Source organism: Scyliorhinus torazame, chromosome 16, assembly GCF_047496885.1.
Source record: "Scyliorhinus torazame isolate Kashiwa2021f chromosome 16, sScyTor2.1, whole genome shotgun sequence".
NCBI lineage: Eukaryota > Metazoa > Chordata > Chondrichthyes > Carcharhiniformes > Scyliorhinidae > Scyliorhinus > Scyliorhinus torazame.
Window position 1 is genome coordinate 82,404,143 of NC_092722.1, and position 14,029 is coordinate 82,418,171.

Genomic DNA, 14,029 nt, shown 5'->3' on the forward strand with positions numbered 1-14,029 from the left:
TTACCCTCGGTTAGACCACACTCAGAGCACTGTGCACAGTTCCCGTCTCCGTATCCCTCGGTTAGACCACACTCGGAGCACTGTGCACAGTTCCGGTCTCCGTTACCCTTGGTTAGACCACACTCAGAGCACTGTGCACAGTTCCCTTCTCCGTATCTCTCGGTTAGACCACACTCAGAGCACTGTGCACAGTTCTGTGCTGCGTATCCCACGGTTAGACCCACACTCGGAGCACCGTGCACAGTTCCGGTCTCCATATCCCTTGGTTAAACCTCACTCGGAGCACCGTGCATAGTTCAGGTCTCCATTTACTGGTTAGACCACACTCGGAGCACTGTGCATAGTTCAGGTCTCCATATCCTGGTTAGACCACACTCGGAGCACTGTGCCCAGTTCTAGTCTCCTTTTCCCTCGGTTAGACCACACTCAGAGCACTGTGCACAGTTCCGGTCTCCGTTACCCTCGGTTAGACCACACTCAGAGCACTGTGCACAGTTCCCGTCTCCGTATCCCTCGGTTAGACCACACTCGGAGCACTGTGCACAGTTCCGGTCTCCGTTACCCTTGGTTAGACCACACTCAGAGCACTGTGCACAGTTCCCGTCTCCGTATCTCTCGGTTAGACCACACTCAGAGCACCGTGCACAGTTCTGGGCTCCGTGTCACTCGGTTAGACCACACTTGGAACAACGTGCACAGTTCTGGGCTCCAAATACCTCAGTTACACCACTCTCGGTGCACTGTGCATAGTTCAGGTCTCCATATCCTGTTAGACCACACTCGGAGCACTGTGCACAGTTCTGGTCTCCATATCCCTCAGTTAGACCCACACTCAGAGCACTGTGCATCGTTCTGGTCTCCATATCCCTCAGTTAGTCCAGACCAGGGGTACTGTGCACAGTTCTGGTCTCCATATCCCTCAGTTAGTCCAGACCAGGGGCACTGTGCACAATTCTGGTCTCTATATCCCTCAGTTAGTTAAGGCCAGGGGCACTGTGCACAGTTCTGGTCTCCATATCCCTCAGTTAGTCCAGGCCAGGGGCACCGTGCGCAGTTCTGTTCTCTATATCCCTCAGTTAGTCCAGACCAGAGGCACTGTGCACAGTTCTGGTTTCCATATCCCTCAGTTAGTCCAGTCCAGGGGCACTGTGCACAATTCTGTTCTCTGCATCCTTTGGTTGGACAACACACTGAGCACTGTGCACAGTTGTTGCCCCACTTTGCTCGGTCAGACACACATGGAGGACTGTGCACAGTTCTCGTCTCCCTAACCCTCGGTTAGACACACATGGAGCACTGTGCACAGTCCTCGTCTACCTAACCCTAGGTTAGACCACACTCGGAGCACCGTGCACAGTTCTGGTATCTGTATCCCTCGGTTAGACCTCACTCGGCGCACGTGCACAGTTCTGGTATCTGTATCCCTCGGTTAGACCTCACTCGGAGCACCGTGCACAGTTCTGGTATCTGTATCCCTCGGTTAGACCTCACTCGGAGCACCGTGCACAGTTCTGGTATCTGTATCCCTTGGTTAGACCACACTCGGAGCACCGTGCACAGTTCTGGTATCTGTATCCCTCGGTTAGACCTCACTCGGCGCACGTGCACAGTTCTGGTCTGATCCCTCAGTTAGATCACACTCGGAGCACCGTGCACAGTTCTGGTCTCCGCATCCCTCGGTTAGATCACACTCGGAGCACCGTGCACAGTTCTGGTGTCCGCATCCCTCGGTTAGACCCACACTCGGAGCACTGTACACAGTTCTGGTCTCCGTATCCCTTGGTTAGACACATACTCGGAGCACCGTGCACAGTTCTGTTCTCAGTATCCCTCAGTTAGACAACACTCGGAGCACCTTCCACAGTTCTGGTCTCCGTAACCCTCAGTTAGACCCACACTCGGAGCACCGTGCACAGTTCTGGTCTCCGCATCCCTCGGTAGTACCACACCCGGAGCACCGTGCACAGTTCTGGTCTCCGCATCCCTCGGTAGTACCACACTCGGAGCACCGTGCACAGTTCTGGTCTCCGTATCCCTCAGTTAGATCACACTCGGAGCACCGTGCACAGTTCTGGTCTGATCCCTCAGTTAGATCACACTCGGAGCACCGTGCACAGTTCTGGTCTCCGCATCCCTCGGTTAGACCCACACTCGGAGCACTGTACACAGTTCTGGTCTCCGTATCCCTTGGTTAGACACATACTCGGAGCAGCGTGCACAGTTCTGGTCTCCGTATCCCTCAGTTAGATCACACTCGGAGCACCATGCACAGTTCTGGTCTCCGTATCCCTCGGTTAGACCACACTCGGAGCACTGTGCATCGTTCTGGTCTCCATATCCCTCAGTTAGTCCAGACCAGGGGCACTGTGCACAGTTCTGGTCTCCATATCCCTCAGTTAGTCCAGGCCAGGGGCACCGTGCGCAGTTCTGTTCTCTATATCTCTCAGTTAGTGCAGACCAGAGGCACTGTGCACGGTTCTGGTCTCTATATCCCTCAGTTAGTTAAGGCCAGGGGCACTGTGCACAGTTCTGTTCTCTGCATCCTTTGGTTGGACAACACACTGAGCACTGTGCACAGCTGTTGCCCCGCTTTGCTCGGTTAGACACACATGGAGCACTGTGCACAGTTCTCGTCTCCCTAACCCCCGGTTAGACCACACTCGGAGCACCGTGCACAGTTCTGGTCTCCCTAAGCCTCGGTTGGACCACACTCGGAGCACCGTGCACAGTTGTGGTCTCCCTAAGCCTCGGTTGGACCACACTCGGAGCACTTGCACAGTTCTGTTCTCAGTATCCCTCAGTTAGACAACACTCGGAGCACCTTCCACAGTTCTGGTCTCCGTAACTCTCGGTTAGACCCACACTCGGAGCACCGTGCACAGTTCTGGTCTCCGCATCCCTCGGTAGTACCACACTCGGAGCACCGTGCACAGTTCTGGTCTCTGTATCCCTCGGTTAGGCCACACTGGGAGCACCGTGCACAGTTCTGGTCTCCGTATCCCTCAGTTAGATCACACTCGGAGCACCGTGCACAGTTCTGGTCTGATCCCTCAGTTAGATCACACTCGGAGCACCGTGCACAGTTCTGGTCTCCGTATCCCTCAGTTAGATCACACTCGGAGCACCGTGCACAGTTCTGGTCTCCGCATCCCTTGGTTAGACTGACACTCGGAGCACTGTACACAGTTCTGGTCTCCGTATCCCTTGGTTAGACACATACTCGGAGCACCGTGCCCAGTTCTGGTCTCCGTATCCCTCAGTTAGATCACACTCGGAGCACTGTACACAGTTCTGGTGTCCGTATCCATCGGTCAGACCACACTCGGAGCACCGTGCACAATTTTGGTTTCCATAATCCCTCGGTTAGACCACACTCGGAGCACCATGCACAGTTCTGGGCTCCATATCCTTCGGTTAGACCACACTCGGAGCACGGTGAACAGTTATGGTCTCCGTATCCCTCGGTTAGACCACACTCGGAGCACCATGCACAGTTCTGGGCTCCATATCCCTCGGTTAGACCACACCCGGAGCACGGTGAACAGTTCTGGTCTCCGTATCCCTCGGTTAGACCACACTCGGAGCACTGTGCACAGTTCTGGTCTCCATATCCCTCGGTTAGACCACACTCGGAGCACTGTGCATCGTTCTGGTCTCCATATCCCTCAGTTAGTCCAGACCAGGGGCACTGTGCACAGTTCTGGTCTCTATATACCTCAGTTAGTTAAGGCCAGGGGCACTGTGCACAGTTCTGGTCTCCATTTCCCTCAGTTAGTCCAGGCCAGGGGCACCGTGCGCAGTTCTGTTCTCGATATCTCTCAGTTAGTCCAGACCAGAGGCACTGTGCACAATTCTGGTTTCCATATCCCTCAGTTAGTCCAGTCCAGGGGCACTGTGCACAGTTCTGTTCTCTGCATCCTTTGGTTGGACAACACACTGAGCACTGTGCACAGTTCTCGTCTCCCTAACCCTCGGTTAGACCACACTCGGAGCACCGTGCACAGTTGTGGTCTCCCTAAGCCTCGGTTGGACCACACTCGGAGCACCGTGCACAGTTGTGGTCTCCCTAAGCCTCGGTTGGACCACACTCGGAGCACTTGCACAGTTCTGTTCTCAGTATCCCTCAGTTAGACAACACTCGGAGCACCTTCCACAGTTCTGGTCTCCGTGACCCTCAGTTAGACCCACACTCGGAGCACCGTGCACAGTTCTGGTCTCACCATCCCTCGGTAGTACCACACCCGGAGCACCGTGCACAGTTCTGGTCTCCGTATCCCTCAGTTAGATCACACTCGGAGCACCGTGCACAGTTCTGGTCTGATCCCTCAGTTAGATCACACTCGGAGCACCGTGCACAGTTCTGGTCTCCGCATCCCTCGGTTAGACCCACACTCGGAGCACTGTACACAGTTCTGGTCTCCGTATCCCTCAGTTAGACCACACTCGGAGCACCTTCCACAGTTCTGGTCTCCGTATCCCTCGGTTAGACCACATTCGGAGCACTGTGCATCGTTCTGGTCTCCATATCCCTCAGTTAGATCACACTCGGAGCACCGTGCACAGTTCTGGTCTCCGTATCCCTCGGTTAGACCACACTCGGAGCACCGTGCACAGTTCTGGTCTCCGTATCCCTCAGTTAGATCACACTCGGAGCACCGTGCACAGTTCTGGTCTCCGCATCCCTCGGTTAGACCACACTCGGAGCACTGTGCATCGTTCTGGTCTCCATATCCCTCAGTTAGTCCAGACCAGGAGCACTGTGCACAGTTCTGGTCTCTATATTCCTCAGTTAGTTAAGGCCAGGTGCACTGTGCACAGTTCTGGTCTCCATATCCCTCAGTTAGTCCAGGCCAGGGGCACCGTGCGCAGTTCTGTTCTCTATATCTCTCAGTTTGTCCAGACCAGAGGCACTGTGCACAATTCTGGTTTCCATATCCCTCAGTTAGTCCAGACCAGAGGCACTGTGCACAGTTCTGGTCTCTATATCCCTCAGTTAGTCCAGTCCAGGGGCACTGTGCACAGTTCTATTCTCTATATCCCTCAGTTAGCCCAGTCCAGGGGCACTGTGCACAGTTCTGTTCTCTGCATCCTTTGGTTGGACAACACACTGAGCACTATGCACAGTTGTTGCCCCGCTTTGCTCGGTTAGACACACATGGAGCACTGTGCACAGTTCTCGTCTCCCTAACCCTCGGTTAGACCACACTCGGAGCACCGTGCACAGTTGTGGTCTCCCTAAGCCTCGGTTGGACCACACTCGGAGCACCGTGCACAGTTGTGGTCTCCCTAAGCCTCGGTTGGACCACACTCGGAGCACTTGCACAGTTCTGTTCTCAGTATCCCTCAGTTAGACAACACTCGGAGCACCTTCCACAGTTCTGGTCTCCGTGACCCTCAGTTAGACCCACACTCGGAGCACCGTGCACAGTTCTGGTCTCCGCATCCCTCGGTAGTACCACACCCGGAGCACCGTGCTCAGTTCTGGTCTCCGTATCCCTCAGTTAGATCACACTCGGAGCACCGTGCACAGTTCTGGTCTCCGTATCCCTCAGTTAGACCACACTCGGAGCACCGTGCACAGTTCTGGTCTGATCCCTCAGTTAGATCACACTCGGAGCACCGTGCACAGTTCTGGTCTCCGCATCCCTCGGTTAGACCCACACTCAGAGCACTGTACACAGTTCTAGTCTCCGTATCCCTTGGTTAGACACATACTCGGAGCACCGTGCACAGTTCTGGTCTCCGTATCCCTCAGTTAGATCACACTCGGAGCACCGTGCACAGTTCTGGTCTCCGCATCCCTTGGTTAGACCCACAGTCGGAGCACTGTACACAGTTCTGGTCTCCGTATCCCTTGGTTAGACACATACTCGGAGCACCGTGCACAGTTCTGGTCTCCGCATCCCTCGGTAGTACCACACCCGGAGCACCGTGCACAGTTCTGGTCTCCGTATCCCTCAGTTAGACCACACTCGGAGCACCGTGCACAGTTCTGGTCTGATCCCTCAGTTAGATCACACTCGGAGCACCGTGCACAGTTCTGGTCTCCGCATCCCTCGGTTAGACCCACACTCGGAGCACTGTACACAGTTCTGGTCTCCGTATCACTTGGTTAGACACATACTCGGAGCACCGTGCACAGTTCTGGTCTCCGTATCCCTCAGTTAGATCACACTCGGAGCACCGTGCACAGTTCTGGTCTCCGCATCCCTTGGTTAGACCCACACTCGGAGCACTGTACACAGTTCTGGTCTCCGTATGCCGTGGTTAGACACATACTCGGAGCACCGTGCACAGTTCTGGTCTCCGTATCCCTCAGTTAGATCACACTCGGAGCACTGTGCACAGTTCTGGTGTCCGTATCCATCGGTCAGACCACACTCGGATCACCGTGCACAATTTTGGTCTCCATAATCCCTCGGTTAGACCACACTCGGAGCACCATGCACAGTTCTGGGCTCCATATCCTTCGGTTAGACCACACTCGGAGCACGGTGAACAGTTATGGTCTCCGTATCCCTCGGTTAGACCACACTCGGAGCACCATGCACAGTTCTGGGCTCCATATCCCTTGGTTAGACAGACACCTGGAGCACTGTGCACAGTTCTGGTCTCCATATCCCTCGGTTAGACCACACTCGGAGCACTGTGCGTCGTTCTGGTCTCCATATCCCTCAGTTAGTCCAGACCAGGGGCACTGTGCACAGTTCTGGTCTCTATATTCCTCGGTTAGACCACACTCGGAACACCATGCACAGTTCTGGTCTCCGTATCCCTCGGTTAGACACACACCTGGAGCACTGTGCACAGTTCTGGTCTCCATATCCCTCGGTTAGACCACACTCGGAGCACTGTGCATCGTTCTGGTCTCCATATCCCTCAGTTAGTCCAGACCAGGGGCACTGTGCACAGTTCTGGTCTCTATATCCCTCAGTTAGTTAAGGCCAGGGGCACTGTGCACAGTTCTGGTCTCCATATCCCTCAGTTAGTCCAAGCCAGGGGCACCGTGCACAGTTCTGTTCTCTATATCTCTCAGTTAGTCCAGACCAGAGGCACTGTGCACAATTCTGGTTTCCATATCCCTCAGTTAGTCCAGTCCAGGGGCACTGTGCACAGTTCTGTTCTCTGCATCTTTTGGTTGGACAACACTCTGAGCACTGTGCACAGTTGTTGCCCCGCTTTGCTCGGTTAGACACACATGGAGCACTGTGCACAGTTCTCGTCTCCCTAACCCTCGGTTAGACCACACTCGGAGCACCGTGCACAGTTGTGGTCTCCCTAAGCCTCGGTTGGACCACACTCGGAGCACCATGCACAGTTGTGGTCTCCCTAAGCCTCGTTTGGACCACACTCGGAGCACTGTACACAGTTCTGGTCTCCGTATCCCTTGGTTAGACACATACTCGGAGCACCGTGCACAGTTCTGGTCTCCGTATCCCTCAGTTAGATCACACTCGGAGCACTGTACACAGTTCTGGTGTCCGTATCCATCGGTCAGACCACACTCGGAGCACCGTGCACAATTTTGGTCTCCATAATCCCTCGGTTAGACCACACTCGGAGCACCATGCACAGTTCTGGGCTCCATATCCTTCGGTTAGACCACACTCGGAGCACGGTGAACAGTTATGGTCTCCGTATCCCTCGGTTAGACCACACTCGGAGCACCATGCACAGTTCTGGGCTCCATATCCCTCGGTTAGACCACACTCGGTGCACTGTGCACAGTTCTGGTCTCCATATCCCTCGGTTAGACCACACTCGGAACACCATGCACAGTTCTGGTCTCCGTATCCCTTGGTTAGACACACACCTGGAGCACTGTGCACAGTTCTGGTCTCCATATCCCTCGGTTAGACCACACTCGGAGCACTGTGCATCGTTCTGGTCTCCATATCCCTCAGTTAGTCCAGACCAGGGGCACTGCGCACAGTTCTGGTCTCTATATCCCTCAGTTAGTCCAGACCAGGGGCACTGTGCACAGTTCTGGTTTCCATATCCCTCAGTTAGTCCAGGCCAGGGGCACTGTGCACAGTTCTGGTTTCCATATCCCTCAGTTAGTCCAGACCAGGGGCACTGTGCACAGTTCTGGTCTCTATATTCCTCAGTTAGTTAAGGCCAGGGGCACTGTGCACAGTTCTGGTTTCCATATCCCTCAGTTAGTCCAGGCCAGGGGCACCGTGCGCAGTTCTGTTCTCTATATGTCTCAGTTAGTCCAGACCAGAGGCACTGTGCACAATTCTGGTTTCCATATCCCTCAGTTAGTCCAGTCCAGGGGCACTGTGCACAGTTCTGTTCTCTGCATCCTTTCGTTGGACAACACTCTGAGCACTGTGCACAGTTGTTGCCCCGCTTTGCTCGGTTAGACACACATGGAGCACTGTGCACAGTTCTCGTCTCCCTAACCCTCGGTTCGACCACACTCGGAGCACCGTGCACAGTTGTGGTCTCCCTAAGCCTCGGTTGGACCACACTCGGAGCACCGTGCACAATTGTGGTCTCCCTAAGCCTCGGTTCGACCACACTCGGAGCACCGTGCACAGTTGTGGTCTCCCTAACCCTCGGTTCGACCACACTCGGAGCACCGTGCACAGTTCTGGTCTCCCTAAGCCTCGGTTGGACCACACTCGGAGCACTTGCACAGTTCTGTTCTCAGTATCCCTCAGTTAGACAACACTCGGTGCACCTTCCACAGTTCTGGTCTCCGTATCCCTCAGTTAGACCACACTCGGAGCACCGTGCACAGTTCTGGTCTCCGCATCCCTCGGTTAGACCACACTCGGAGCACTGTGCATCGTTCTGGTCTCCATATCCCTCAGTTAGTCCAGACCAGGGGCACTGTGCACAGTTCTGGTCTCTATATCCCTCAGTTAGCCCAGGCCAGGGGCACTGTGCACAGTTCTGGTTTCCATATCCCTCAGTTAGTCCAGTCCAGGGGCACTGTGCACAGTTCTATTCTCTGCATCCTTTGGTTGGACAATACACTGAGCACTGTGCACAGTTGTTGCCCCGCTTTGCTCGGTTAGACATACATGGAGCACGGTGCACAGTTCTGGTCTCCGTATCCCTCGGTTAGACACATACTCGGAGCACCTTGCTCAGTTCTGGTCTCCGAATCCCTCGGTTAGACCACACTCGGAGCACCGTGCACAGTTCTGGTCTCTCTATCCCTCGGTTAGACCTCACTCGGAGCACCGTGCACAGTTCTGGTCTCCGAATCCCTCGGTTAGACCACACTCGGAGCACCGTGCACAGTTCTGGTCTCTGTATCCCTCGGTTAGACCACACTCGGAGCACGGTGAACTGTTCTGGTCTCCGTATCCCTCGGTTAGACCCACACTCGGAGCACTGTGCACAGTTCTGGTCTCCATATCCCTCGGTTAGACCACACTCGGAGCACCGTGCACAGTTCTGGTCTCTCTATCCCTCGGTTAGACCCACACTCGGAGCACCGTGCACAGTTCTGGTCTCTGTATCCCTCGGTTAGACCACACTCGGAGCACGGTGAACTGTTCTGGTCTCCGTATCCCTCGGTTAGACCCACACTCGGAGCACTGTGCAAAGTTCTGGTCTCCATAATCCCTTGGTTTGACTGCATTTGGGAGTGGAGATTTGATCGAGGGGTTGGAAAGGGGATTTTAGACTGTTACCTGGAGGAAGGTGTCGGGGTTACCAGTCGTGGAAGACAGGCTAAGTAATGTTGCTCTTTCCGGGGGAGAGATATTCTCACAGTGAGAATGTTGGCCTCCGTCCGCGGAGTCAGATTGCTCCGGGCCTGTCGCATTGTCCACCAAGCCTGTCCCTCCTTGTCTGCCCGCAGTTCTCACCGCCGCCATGGTTAGCTGCGAGGGGTTGGAGTTTTCGGACTCTCCGCCCGGCAGTCCGCTCACCGCCAGCGACTACGAGAAGTTCTTCCTGGTCCTAAGGCCCTCGTGGAAGGCCGGCATCACCTGCCTCATCCGACGCACCAAGGGCTGCCACGACCTCAAGGTCATGAAGCTGGACGAGTTCGAGAATCATGGCTTGATCCCAGAAGGTAAGAGCGAGGAAGAGAGAGTGAGAGTCAGGAAGTCAGAGTGAGAGACAGGGAGAGACTGAGAAATAGACAGAGAGACAGAGAGAGACACACAAAGAGAGAAACAGAGAGAGAGACAGAGAGCGAGAAACAGAGATAGAGAAACAGAGAGAAAGAAACAGAGAGAGACACACACAGAGAACGACAGAGCGAGAGAAGAGACAGAAAGAGAGAGAGGGACAGACAGACAGACAGAGAGAGAGTGACAGAGCGAGTGTGGTAAACCACGTTATTGTATTATATGCATGGTGCTGGAGTGTACATGCCTGGGCTTGTCCAGGCTGGCTCCGCCTGTGGCTCCTCCCCTCGGGCTTCTGTATAAGAGTGGCAAGTCTCCGCCTCCGGATCCAGTAATCGGGCAGTTCGGGCCCAGAGGCAGGAGGCTTGCTGTTTAGTGTATTAAAGCCTCAGTTACGTTTATCACTCGTCGTCTATTACTGATGGTGTATCAATTTAATACACTAAAGTTCTAATGATGGACTCTTCACTCAAGATGAACTCCTCATTCAAGCCTCATCGCTTGCAACTGGACCCACAAGCTGCCGACGCTACAGAGACCTTTGAACACTGGCTAAGCTGCTTCGAGGCCTACCTCGCATCCTTCACCGAAGACTTCACAGACCTCCAGAAGAAGCAGGTCCTCCACCCACGGGTGAGCCCAGGAATCTTTAACCTCATCAGGGACGCCCCCCCCGTACGCGGAGGCAATAACGCTGCTCAAAGGACATTACGTGAAATCCGTTAACCAGGTATATGCTCGGCACCTCCTCGCCACCAGATGGCAACGCCCTGGGGAATCACTCGCAGAATTCCTGTGCGCTTTGCGCATCCTCTGCCGTAACTGTGACTGCCGGGCGATATCGGCTACCCAGCACGCGGAGCTGTTGATCAGGGACGCCTACATCGCGGGCATACACTCGAACTATATCCGCCAATGATTATTAGAAGGGGGGACACTCGGCCTCCCAGAGACTCTCCAGCTCACTGGAGGTGGCCTCCCAGAACATGGCGGCCTACACCTCCGACCATACGGCACCCTCATGGGTCTCGTGGGTGCAGCCATCAACCGACCCCGGTGCGACGCAAGCCTGCGCTGCGCAACGGCCCGCCAACGCCGGAGGCCCGAAGTGCTACTTCCGCGGCCAGAGTAATCACCCCCGACAATGCTGGACGCAACCTGTAACGGCTGTGGGAAGAAGGGCCACTTCGCAAAAGCCTGCTAGGCCCGACCCCCCCCCCCCCCCCCCCCGTAAAACTTCTAGGCCCAGCAGCGCTGCCTGCTGCCTGTCAGGGCCTCCCCTAGCTGCCGCGCCATCCGCCATGTTAGATCTGTGGGCGCCGCCATCTTTAATTTCGGCCGACACGTGCGACCCACGGGTGCCACCATCTTGGACGCCATCTTACACCTCATGGGGGCCGCCATCTTGGGACCACTCCGCAGCCTCCCAGGAACCCAGCTCGTCTGACCGTACGCTGGCCACCGCTACTCTGACCGGCCTACCGATCGCCTTCCGACACTCGCCTCCGTCACACTCGACCAGTCCCAGCCGCACCACCTCGCAACCACCACCACCACGATGACTGTCCGGGTCAACGGGCACGAGACGGCCTGCCTCTTCGATTCTGGGAGCACAGACAGCTTAATACACCCAGATACGGTAAGGCGCTGCTCCCTCCCCATCCTACCCGCGACCCAGAAAATCTCCCTGGCTTCGGGATCCCACGCAGTAGAAATCCGGGGGTACTGTGTCGCGACCCTTACTGTACAAGGCGTAGAGTACGCTAACTTTAAGCTCTACATCCTGCCCCATCTCTGCGCTGCCCTATTACTGGGGCTCGACTTCCAGTGCCATCTCTAGAGCCTCACCTTAAAGTTCAACGGACCCCTACCCCCCCTCACCGTCTGTAGCCTCGCGACCCATAAGGTCGCCCTACCCTCGCCCTTCGCTAACCTCACCCCGGACTGTAAGCCCGTCGCCACTAGGAGCAGACGATACAGTGCCCAGGACAGGGCCTTTATTAGGTCGGAGGTCCAGCGACTCCTACGAGAGGGGGTCATTGAGGCTAGTACCAGCCCCTGGAGAGCCCAAGTGGTGGTCGTCAAGACTGGGGAGAAGCACCGGATGGTCATCGACTACAGTCAGACGATCAACCGGTACACGCAGCTCGATGCGTACCCCCTCCCCCGCATATCTGACATGGTCAATCAGATTGCGCTGTATGAAATGAAATGAAATGAAAATCACTTATTGTCACAAGTAGGCTTCAAATGAAGTTACTGTGAAAAGCCCCTAGTCACCACATTCCGGCGCCTGTTTGGGGAGGCTGGTACGGGAATCGAGTCTTCTCCACAGTCGACTTGAAGTCCGCGTACCACCAGCTCCCTATCCGCCTGGAGGACCGCCAATACACTGCCTTCGAGGCAGACGGCCGCCTCTATCACTTCCTCAGGGTTCCCTTCGGCGTCACCACTGGGGTCTCGGTCTTCCAGCGAGAAATGGACTGAATGGTTGACCAGTACGGGCTGCGGGCCACGTTCCCATACCTAGACAACGTCACCATCTGCGGCCGTGACCAGCAGGACCATGACGAGAACCTCCGGCGCTTCCTCCACAACGCAAATCTCCTGAACCTAACTTACAATAGAGAGAAATGCGTCTTTCGCACGACCTGCCTAGCCATCCTCGGTTACGTTGTGGAAAACGGAGTCCTAGGGCCCGACCACGACCGCATGCGCCCCCTCCTGGAACTCCCCCTCCCCCACTGTCCCAAGGCCCTGAAGAGATGCCTGGGGTTCTTCTCGTACTATGCCCAGTGGGTCCCCAACTATGCGGACAAGGTCCGTCCACTGATCAAATCCACCATTTTTCCCCTGACGACTGAGGCCCGTCTGGCCTTCAATCGCATCAAGGCAGACATTGCCAAAGCCGGGATGCACGCTGTGGACGAGTCCATCCCTTTCCAAGTGGAGAGCGATGCGTCAGACTTTGCGCTTGTATCGCCCCGGGAAGCTCAATGAGGCCCCAGATACCCTCTCCCGCGGTACATGTGCCAGCGCACAAGTAGACAGACTCCGGGCCCTCCACAATGACCTCTGTCACCCGGGGGTCACCTGCTTTTTTCACTTCATCAAGGCCCGCAACTTGCCTTACACCATCGAGGAGGTCAGGACCATGACCAGGGACTGCCAGGACTGCGCGGAGTGCAAACCGCACTTCTAACGGCCAGACAAAGCGCACCTGGTAAAGGCCTCTCGCCCCTTTGAACGCCTCAGCATCGACTTCAAAGGGCCCCTCCCCTCCACTGACCGTAACGTGTACTTCCTCGACATCGCTGATGAGTACTCCAGATTCCCCTTCGCCATGCCCGTGCCCTGACATGACCTCTGCCTCTGTCATCAAGGCCCTGCACAGCCTTTTCACCCTGTTCGGGTTCCCCACCTACATCCACAGTGATCGGGGCTCCTCCTTTATGAGCGACGAGTTGCGTCAGTTCCTGCTCAGCAAAGGCATCGCCTCCAGCAGGACTACCAGCTATAACCCCCGGGGAAACGGACAGGTGGAGAGGGAGAACGCAACGGTCTGGAAGGCCGTCCTCCTGGCCCTATGGTCGAAAAGTCTCCCAGTCTCCTGCTGGCAGGAGGTCCTCCCTGATGTGCTTCACTCCATCTGGTCGCTCCTCTGTACAGACACCAATGAGACTCCTCACGAACGGATGTTTGCCTTCCCCAGGAAGTCCACCTCCGGGGTCTCGCTTCCATCCTGGCTGACAGTCCCGGGGCCCGTCCTTCTCAACAAGCATGTGAGGAGTCATAAAACTGACCCCCTCGTCGAGAAGGTCCTGCTGCTCCACGCCAACCCCCAATATGCCTACGTGGCACACCAGGACGGGCGGCAGGACACGGTCTCCCTTCGGGATTTGGCTCCTGCAGGCTCCCTGGCACCCATCACCACC